Here is a 9,304-nt window from a genome sequence, read left to right on the forward strand (position 1 = left end):
TGTGGAGAATCGTGGGGAACACTGCAGAATAGAGGGGAACCAAAGGGAGCAGGGGGAATGGATTGGAAAAAGTGTGGAAGCGTCGGGAACACTGCAGAACAGAGGCGAACCAAAGGGAACAGGGGGAACGGATTGGAATAAGTGGGGAACAATGGAGGACACTGCAGGGCAGAGGGGAACCATAGGGAGCAGGGGGTACAGGTTGGAAAAATGTGGAGAACCGTGAGGAAAACTGCAGAACAGTGAGGAACCAAAGGGAGCAGGGGGAACAGTTTTGAAAAAGTGGGGAACCGTGTGCAAAAATGCAGAACAGTGGGGAACCAAAGGGTGCAGGGGGAACAGATTGGAAAAAGTGGGGAACCGTGAGGAACACTGCAGAACAGAGGTGAACCAAAGGGAGCAGGGGGTACAGTTCGGAAAAGTGGTGAACCGTGGGGAACAATGCAGAACAGAGGGGAACCAAAGGGAGCAGGGGGAACAGATTGGAAAAAGTGGGGAATCGTGGGGAGTTCTGCAGAACACAGGTGAACCAAAGGAAGCAGGGGGATCGGATTGAAAAAAGTGGGGAACAGTGTAGAAAAATGCAGAACAGAGGGGACCCGGAGGTAGCAGGGGAAACAGATTGGAAAAAGTGGGGAACCGTGGGGAACACTGCAGAACAGAGGGGCACCAAAGGGAGCAGTGGGAATGCATTGGAAAAAGTGGGGAAACGTGGGGAACACTGCACGACAGAGGGGAACCAAAGGAAACAGGGGGAACGGATTGTAAAATGTTGCGCCAATGGGGAACACTGTAGGAGAGAGGGGAACCAAAGGAAGCAGGGGGAACGGATTGTAAAATGTTGCGCCAATGGGGAACACTGTAGTACAGAGGGGAATCAAAGGGAGCAGGGGGAACTGATTGGAAAAAGGGGGGAACAGTGGGGAACACTGCAGAACAGAGGGCAAACAATGGAACAGGGGAAATGGATTGCAAAAAGTTTGGAACTGTGGAGGACAATGCAGAACAGGGGAAGCCAAAGGGAGCAGGGCAAACAGTTTGTAAAAAAGTGGGGAACCGTGGGGAACGCTGCAGAACAGTATGAAACCAAAGCGAACCGGGGGAATGGTTTGGAAAATGTGGGGAACCGTGGGGAAACCTGCAGAACAGAGTTGAGACAAAGGAGCAGGGGGAACAGATTGGAAAAAGTGGGGAACCGTGGAGAAAACTGCAGCACAGAGGGGAACCAAAGGGAGCAGGGGGAACAGATTTGAAAAAGTGGGGATTCGTGGAGAGATCTGCAGAACAGAGGTGAACCAAAGGACGCAGGGGGAACGGATTGGCAAAAGTGGGTAAAAGTGTGGAAAAATGCAGAACACAGGGCAACCAGAGGTAGCAGGGGAAACAGATTGGAAAAAGTGGGGAACCGTGGGGAACACTGCAGAACAGAGGGGCACCAAAGGGAGCAGAGGGAACGCATTGGAAAACTGGGGAACCGTGGGGAACACTGCACGACAGAGGGGAACCAAAGGAAGCAGGGGGAACAGATTGGAAAAAGTGGGGAACCGTGGGGAACACTACAAAACAGAGGGGAACCAAACGGAGCAGGAGCAACGGATTGCAAAAAGTTGGGACCCTGGAAAATACGGAAGACAGAGGGGAACCAAAGGGAACAAGCGGAACAGGTTGGAAAAAGTGGTGTCCCATGGGTAACACCGCAAGGCAGAGGGGTACCATAGGGAGCGGGGGTACAGTATGTAAAAAAATGTGGAGAATCGTGGGGAACACTGTAGAATAGAGGGGAACCAAAGGGAGCAGGGGGAACGGATTGGAAAAAGTGGGGAAGCGTCGGGAACACTGCAGAAGAGAGGAGAACCAAAGGGAGCAGGGGGAACATATTTGAAAAATTGGGGAACCGATTGGAAAAAAGTAGGGAATCGTGTGGAAAAATGCAGAAAGGTGGGGAACCAAAGGGAGCAGGGGGAACAAATTGGAAAAGGTGGAGAACTGTGGGGAACACTGCAGAACTGAGGGGAACCAAAGGGATCAGAGGGAACGGATTGGAAAAAGTGGGGAACCTTGGGGCACACTGCACGTCAGAGGGGAACCAAAGGGATCAGGGGGAATAGATAGGAAAAAAATTGGGGAACTGTGAAAATGCTGCATGACAGAGGGATACCAAAGGGAACAGTAGGTACATGTTGGAAAAAGTGGGGAACCGTGAAGGATACTGCAGGACAGAGGGGAACCAAAGGGAGCAGGGCGAACAGATTGTAAAAAAGTGGGGAACCGTGGGGAACACTGCAGAAGAGTATGAAACCAAAGCGAGCCGGGGGAACAGTTTGCAAAATGTGGGGAACCGTGGGGATCACTGCAGAACAGAGGGGAACCAAAGGGAGCAGGGGAACGGATTGTAAAAAGTGGGGAACCGTGGGGAACACTGAACAATAGAGGGGAACCAAAGGGAGCAGGGGAAATGGATTGGAAAAAGTGGGGAACCGTGGGAAACACTACAGAACCAAAGGGTGCAGGTGGAACAGATTGGAAAAAATCTGGAGAACCATGGGGAAAACTGCAGAACAGAGTGGAGCCAAAGGAGCAGGGGGAACAGATTGCAAAAAGTGGGGTCCCATGGGGAACACTGCAAGGCAGAGGGGAACTATAGGGAGCAGTGGGTGCAGGTTGGAAAAAATGTGGAGACAGTGAGGAATCAAAGGGAGCAGGGGAACAGATTGGAAAAAGTGGGGAACCGTGTGGAAAAATGCAGAACAGTGGGGAACCAAAGGGAGCAGGGGGAACAAATTGGCAAAAGTGGGGAATCGTGGGGAGTCCTGCATAACAGAGGTGAACCAAAGGAAGAAGGGGGACGGATTGGAAAAAGTGGGGAACAGTGTGGAAAAATGCAGAACAGTGGGGAAACAGAGGTAGCAGGGGAAACAGATTGGAAAAAGTGGGGAACCGTGGGGAACACTGCAGAACAGAGGGGCACCAAAGGGAGCAGAGGGAACACATTAGAAAAACTGGGGAACCGTGGGGAATACTGCACGACAGAGGGGAACCAAAGGAAGCAGGGGGGACGGATTGTAAAAAGTTGGGCCCATGGGCAACACTGTAGGACAGAGGGGAATCAAAGGGAGCAGGGGGTACTGATTGGAAAAAGTGGGGAACTGTGGGTAACACTGCAGAACAGAGGGCAAACAAACGGAGCAGGTGGAATGCATTGCAAAAAGTTGGGAACCGTGGAGGACAATGCAGGACAGAGGAGAAACAAACAGAGCAGGGGGAATGGATTGCAAAAAGTTGGTAAGCGTAGAGGACACTGCAGATAGAGGGGAACCAAAGGGAGCAGGACGAACAGATTGTCAAAAAGTGGGGAACCGTTGGGAACGCGCCAGAACAGTATGAAAACAATGCGAGCCGGGGGAATGGTTTGGAAAATGTGGGTTAACGTGTGGAAAACTGCAGAACAGAGTGGAGCCAAAGGAGCAGGGGGAACAGATTGGAAAAAGTGCGGAACCGTGGGGAACACTGCAGAACAGCGGGGAACCAAACGGAGCAGGGGGAATGGATTGCAAAAAGTTGATAACTGTGGAGAATATGGCAGGACAGAGGGGAACCAAAGGGAATAAGGGGAACAGGTTGGGAAAAGTGTGGTCCCATGGGTAACACTTCAATGCAGAGGGGAACCATAGATAGCCGGGGGTACAGGATGGAAAAAAATGTGGAGAATTGTGGGGAACACTGCAGAACAGAGGGGAACCAAAGGGAACAGGGTGAACAGATTGTAAAAAAGTAGGGAAACGTGGGTAACGCTGCAGAACAGTATGAAACCAAAGCGAGCCGGGGGAATGGTTTGGAAAATGTGGGGAAACGTGTGGAAAACTGCAGAACAGAGTGGAGCCAAAGGAGCAGGGGGACAGACTGGAACAAGTGGGGAACCGTGGGGAACACTGCAGAACAGAGGGGAACCAAACGGAGCAGGGGAAACGGATTGCAAAAAGTTGATAACTGTGGAGAACACGGCAGGACAGAGGGGAACCAAAGGGAACAAGGGGAAAAGGTTGGAAAAAGTGTGGTCCCATGGGTAACATTGGAATGCAGAGGGAAATCATAGGGAGCCGGGGGTACAGGATGGAAAAAAATGTGGAGAATCGTGGGGAATACTGCAGAATAGAGGGGAACCAAAGGGAGCAGGGGGAACGGATTGGAAAAAGTGGGGAAGCGTCGGGAAAACTGCAGAACAGAGGAGAACCAAAGGGAGCAGGGGAAACAGATTGGAAAAAGTGGGGAACCGATTGGAAAAAGTAGGGAAACGTGTGAAAAAATGCAGAAAGGTGGGGAACCAAAGGGAGCAGTGGGTACGAATTGGAAAAGGTGGAGAACTGTGGGGAACACTGCAGAACAGAGGGGAACCAAAGGGAGCAGAGAGAACGGATTGGAAAAAGTGGGGAACCGTGGGGAACACTGTAGGACAGAGGGGAATCAAAGGGAGCAGGGGGAACTGATTGGAAAAAGTGGGGAACTGTGGGGAACACTGCAGAACAGAGGGCAAACAAACGGAGCAGGAGGAATGGATTGCAAAATGTTTGGAACCGTGGAAGACAATGCAGGACAGAGGGGAAACAAACAGAGCAGGGGGAATGGATTGCAAAAAGTTGGGAACCGTGGAGGACAATGCAGGACAGAGGGGAAACAAACAGAGCAGGGGGAATGGATTGCAAAAAGTGGGGAACCGTGGGGAATGCTGCAGAACAGTATGAAAACAAAGCAAGCCGGGGGAATGGTTTGCAAAATGTGGGGAACCGTGGGGATCACTGCACGACAGAGGGGAACCAAAGGAAGCAGGGGAAACAGAATGGAAAAAGGGGGAACCGTGGGGAACACTGCAGAACAGAGGGGAACCATACGGAACAGGGGCAATGGATTGCAAAAAGTTGGGAACCGTGGAGAACACGGAAGGACAGAGGGGAACCAAAGGGAGCAGGAGGAATAGATTGGAAAAAGTGGAGAACCGTGTGGAAAAATGCAGAACAGTGGGGAAACAAAGGGTGCAGGAGGAACAGATTAGAAGAAGTGGGGTACCGTGTACAAAAATGCACAACAGTGGGGAACCAAAGGGAGCAGGGGGTACAGGAAGGAAAAAAATGTGCAGAATCGTGGGGAACACTGCAGAATAGAGGGGAACCAGAGGGAGCAGGGGGAACGGATTGGAAAAAGTGGGGAAGCGTCGGGAACACTGCAGAACAAAGGCGAACCAAAGGGAACAGGGTTAACGGATTGGAAAAAGTGGGGAACCATGGGGGAAACTGCAGGGCAGAGGGGATCCATAGGGAGCAGGGGGTAGAGGTTCGAAATATGTGGAGAACCGTGAGGAAAACTGCAGAACTGTGAGGAACCAAAGGGAGCAGAGGGAACAGTTTTGAAAAAGTGGGGAACCGTGTGCAAAAATGCAGAACAGTGGGGAACCAAAGGGAGCAGGAGGAACAGATTGGAAAAAGTTGAGAACAGTGGGCAACACTGCAGAACAGAGGTGAATCAAAGGGTGCAGGTGGAACAATTGGAAAAAGTGGGGAACCGTGAGGAACACTGCAGAACAGAGGTGAACCAAAGGGAGCAGGGGGTACAGTTCGGAAAAGTGGGGAACCATGGGGAACAATGCAGAACAGAGGGGAACCAAAGGGAGCAGGGGGAACAGATTGGAAAAAGTGGGGAATCGTGGGGAATTCTGCAGAACAGAGGTGAACCAGAGGTAGAGGGGATACAGATTGGAAAAAGTGGGGAACCGTGGGGAACACTGCAGAACAGAGGGACACCAAAGGGAGCAGAGGGAACGGATTGGAAAAAGTGGGGAACCGTGGGGCACACTGAATGGCAGAGGGGAACCAAAGGGATCAGGGGGAACAGACAGGAAAAAATTGGGGAACTGTGAAAACACTGCATGACAGAGGGGAACCAAAGGGAACAGGAAGTACAGGTTGGAAAAAGTGGGGAACCGTGGAGGACACTGCAGGACAGAGGGGAACCAAAGGGAGCAGGGCGAACAGATTGTAAAAAAGTGGGGAACCGTGGGGAACACTGCAGAAGAGTATGAAACCAAAGCGAGCCGGGCGAACAGTTTGGAAAATGTGGGGAACCGTGAGGATCACTGCAGAACAGAGGGGAACCAAAGGGTGCAGGGAAACGGATTGGAAAAAGTGGGGAACCGTGGGGAACACTTAACAATAGAGGGGAACCAAAGAGAGCAGGGGAAATGGATTGGAAAAAGTGGGGAACCGTGGGAAACACTGCAGAACCAAAGGGAGCAGGTGGAACAATTTGGAAAAAATGTGGAGATCCATGGGGAAAACTGCAGAACAGAGTGGAGCGAAAGGACCAGGGGGAACGGATTGGAAAAAGTGGGGACGCGTCGAGAACACTGCAGAACAGAGGGAAACTAAAGAGAACAGGGGGAACAGATTTGAAAAAGTGGGGAACCATGGGGAACACTGCAGGGCAAAGGGGAACCATAGAGAGCAGGGGGTGCAGGTTGGAAAAAATGTGGAGAACAGTAAGGAATCAAAGGGAGCAGGAGGAACATATTGGAAAAAGTGGGGAACTGTGTGGAAAAATGCAGAACAGTGGGGAACCAAAGGGAGCAGGGGGAACAGATTGGAAAAAGTGGGGAATCGTGGGGAATTCTGCAGAACAGAGGTGAACCAAAGGAAGCAGGGGGGACGGATTGTAAAAAGTTGGGCCCATGGGGGACACTGTAGGACAAAGGGGAATCAAAGGGAGCAGGGGAATATGATTGCAAAAAGTTGGGAACCGTGGAGGACAATGCAGGACAGAGGGGAAACAAACAGAGCAGGGGGAATGGATTGCAAAAAGTTGGTAATCGTGGAGGACACTGCAGAACAGAGGGGAACCAAAGGGAGCAGGGTGAACAGATTGTAAAAAAGTAGGGAAATGTGGGGAACGCTGCAGAACAGAGGGGAACCAAACGGAGCAGGGGGAACGGATTGAAAAAGTTGATAACTGTGGAGAACACGGCAGGACAGAGGGGAACCAAAGGGAACAAGGGGAACAGGTTGGAAAAAATGTGGTCCCATGGGTAACACTGGAATGCAGAAGGGAATCATAGGGAGCCGGGGGTACAGTACGGAAAAAAATGTGGAGAATCGTGGGGAACACTGCAGAATAGAGGGGAACCAAAGGGAGCAGGGGGAACGGATTGGAAAAAGTGGGGAAGTGTCGGGAACACTGCAGAACAGAGGAAAACCAAAGGGAGCAGGGGAAACAGATTGGAAAAAGTGGGGAACAGATTGGAAAAAGTAGGGAAACGTGTGGAAAAATGCAGAAAGGTGGGGAACCAAAGGGAGCAGGCGGAACGAATTGGAAAAAGTGGGGAACCGTGGGGAACACTGCATGACAGAGGGGAAACAAAGGGAACAGGAGGTACAGGTTGGAAAAAGTGGGGAACCGTGGAGAAAACTGCAGCACAGAGGGGAACCAAAGGGAGCAGGGGGAACAGATTTGAAAAAGTGGGGATTCGTGGAGAGATCTGCAGAACAGAGGTGAACCAGAGGACGCAGGGGGAACGGATTGGCAAAAGTGGGGAAAAGTGTGGAAAAATGCAGAACAGAGGGCAACCAGAGGTAGCAGGGGAAACAGATTGGAAAAAGTGGGGAACCGTGGGGAACACTGCAGAACAGAGGGGCACCAAAGGGAGCAGAGGGAACGCATTGGAAAACTGGGGAACCGTGGGGAACACTGCACGACAGAGGGGAACCAAAGGAAGCAGGGGGAACGGATTGTAAAAAGTTGGGCCGATGGGGAACACTGTAGGGCAGAGGGGAATCAAAGGGAGCAGAAGGTACAGGTTGGAAAAAGTGGGGAACCGTGGTGGACACTGCAGGACAGAGGGGAACCAAAGGGAGCAGGGCGAACAGATTGGAAAAAGTGGGGAACCGTGGGGAACACTGCAGAACAGAGGGGCACCAAAGGGAGCAGAGGGAATGCATTGGAAAAAGTGGGGAACCGTGGGGAACACTGCAGAAAAGAGGTGGACCAAAGGAAGCAGGGGGAACGGATTGTAAAAAGTTGCGCCGATGGGGAACACTGTAGAACAGAGGGGAATCAAAGGGAGCAGGGGGAACTGATTGGAAAAAGTGGGGAACTGTGGGGAACAATGCAGAACAGAGGGCAAACAAAAGGAACAGGGGGAATGGATTACAAAAAGTTGGGACCATGGAGGACAATGCAGAACAGGGGGGAACCAAAAGGAGCAGGGCAAACAGCTTGTAAAAAAGTGGGGAACCGTGGGGAACGCTGCAGAACAGTATGAAACCAAAGCGAGCCGGGGGAATGGTTTGGAAAATGTGGAGAATCGTGGGGAACACTGTAGAATAGAGGGGAACCAAAGGGAGCAGGGGGAACAGATAGGAAAAAATTGGGGAACTTTGAAAACACTGCATGACAGAGGGGAACCAAAGGGAACAGGAAGTACAGGTTGGAAAAAGTGGGGAACCGTGGAGGACACTGCAGGACAGAGGGGAACCAAAGGGAGCAGGGCGAACAGTTTGGAAAAAGTGGGGAACCGTGGAGGACACTGCAGGACAGAGGGGAACCAAAGGGAGCAGGGCGAACAGTTTGGAAAATGTTGGGAACCGTGGGGATCACTGCAGAACAGAGGGGAACCAAAGGGAGCAGGGAAACGGATTGGAAAAAGTGGGGAACCGTGGGGGACACTGAACAATAGAGGGGAACCAAAGGGAGCAGGGGAAATGCATTGGAAAAAGTGGGGAACCATGGGAAGCACTGCAGAACCAAAGGGAGCAGGTGAAACAGTTTGGAAAAAATGTGGAGAACCATGGGGAAAACTGCAGAACAGAGTGGAGCGAAAGGACTAGGGGGAACAGATTGGAAAAAGTGGGGTCCCATTGGGAACACTGCAAGGCAGAGGGGATTCATAGGGAGCAGGGGGTACAGGATGGAAAAAATGTGGAGAAATGTGGGTAACAATGCAGAATAGAGGGGAACCAAAGGGAGCAGGGGGAACGGATTGGAAAAAGTGGGGAAGCGTCGGGAACACTGCAGAACAGAGGCAAACAAAAGGGAACAGGGGGAACGGATTGGAAAAAGTGGGGAACCATGGGGGACACTGCAGGGCAGAGGGGAACCATAGAGAGCAGGGGGTGCAGGTTGGAAAAAATGTGGAGAACAGTGAGGAATCAAAGGGAGCAGGAGGAACATATTGGAAAAAAGTGGGGAACTGTGTGGAAAAATGCAGAACAGTGGGGAACCAAAGGGAGCAGGGGGTACAGATTGGAAAAAGTGGGGAATCGTG

Source organism: Narcine bancroftii, unplaced genomic scaffold (assembly GCF_036971445.1).
Source record: "Narcine bancroftii isolate sNarBan1 unplaced genomic scaffold, sNarBan1.hap1 Scaffold_168, whole genome shotgun sequence".
Lineage (NCBI taxonomy): Eukaryota > Metazoa > Chordata > Chondrichthyes > Torpediniformes > Narcinidae > Narcine > Narcine bancroftii.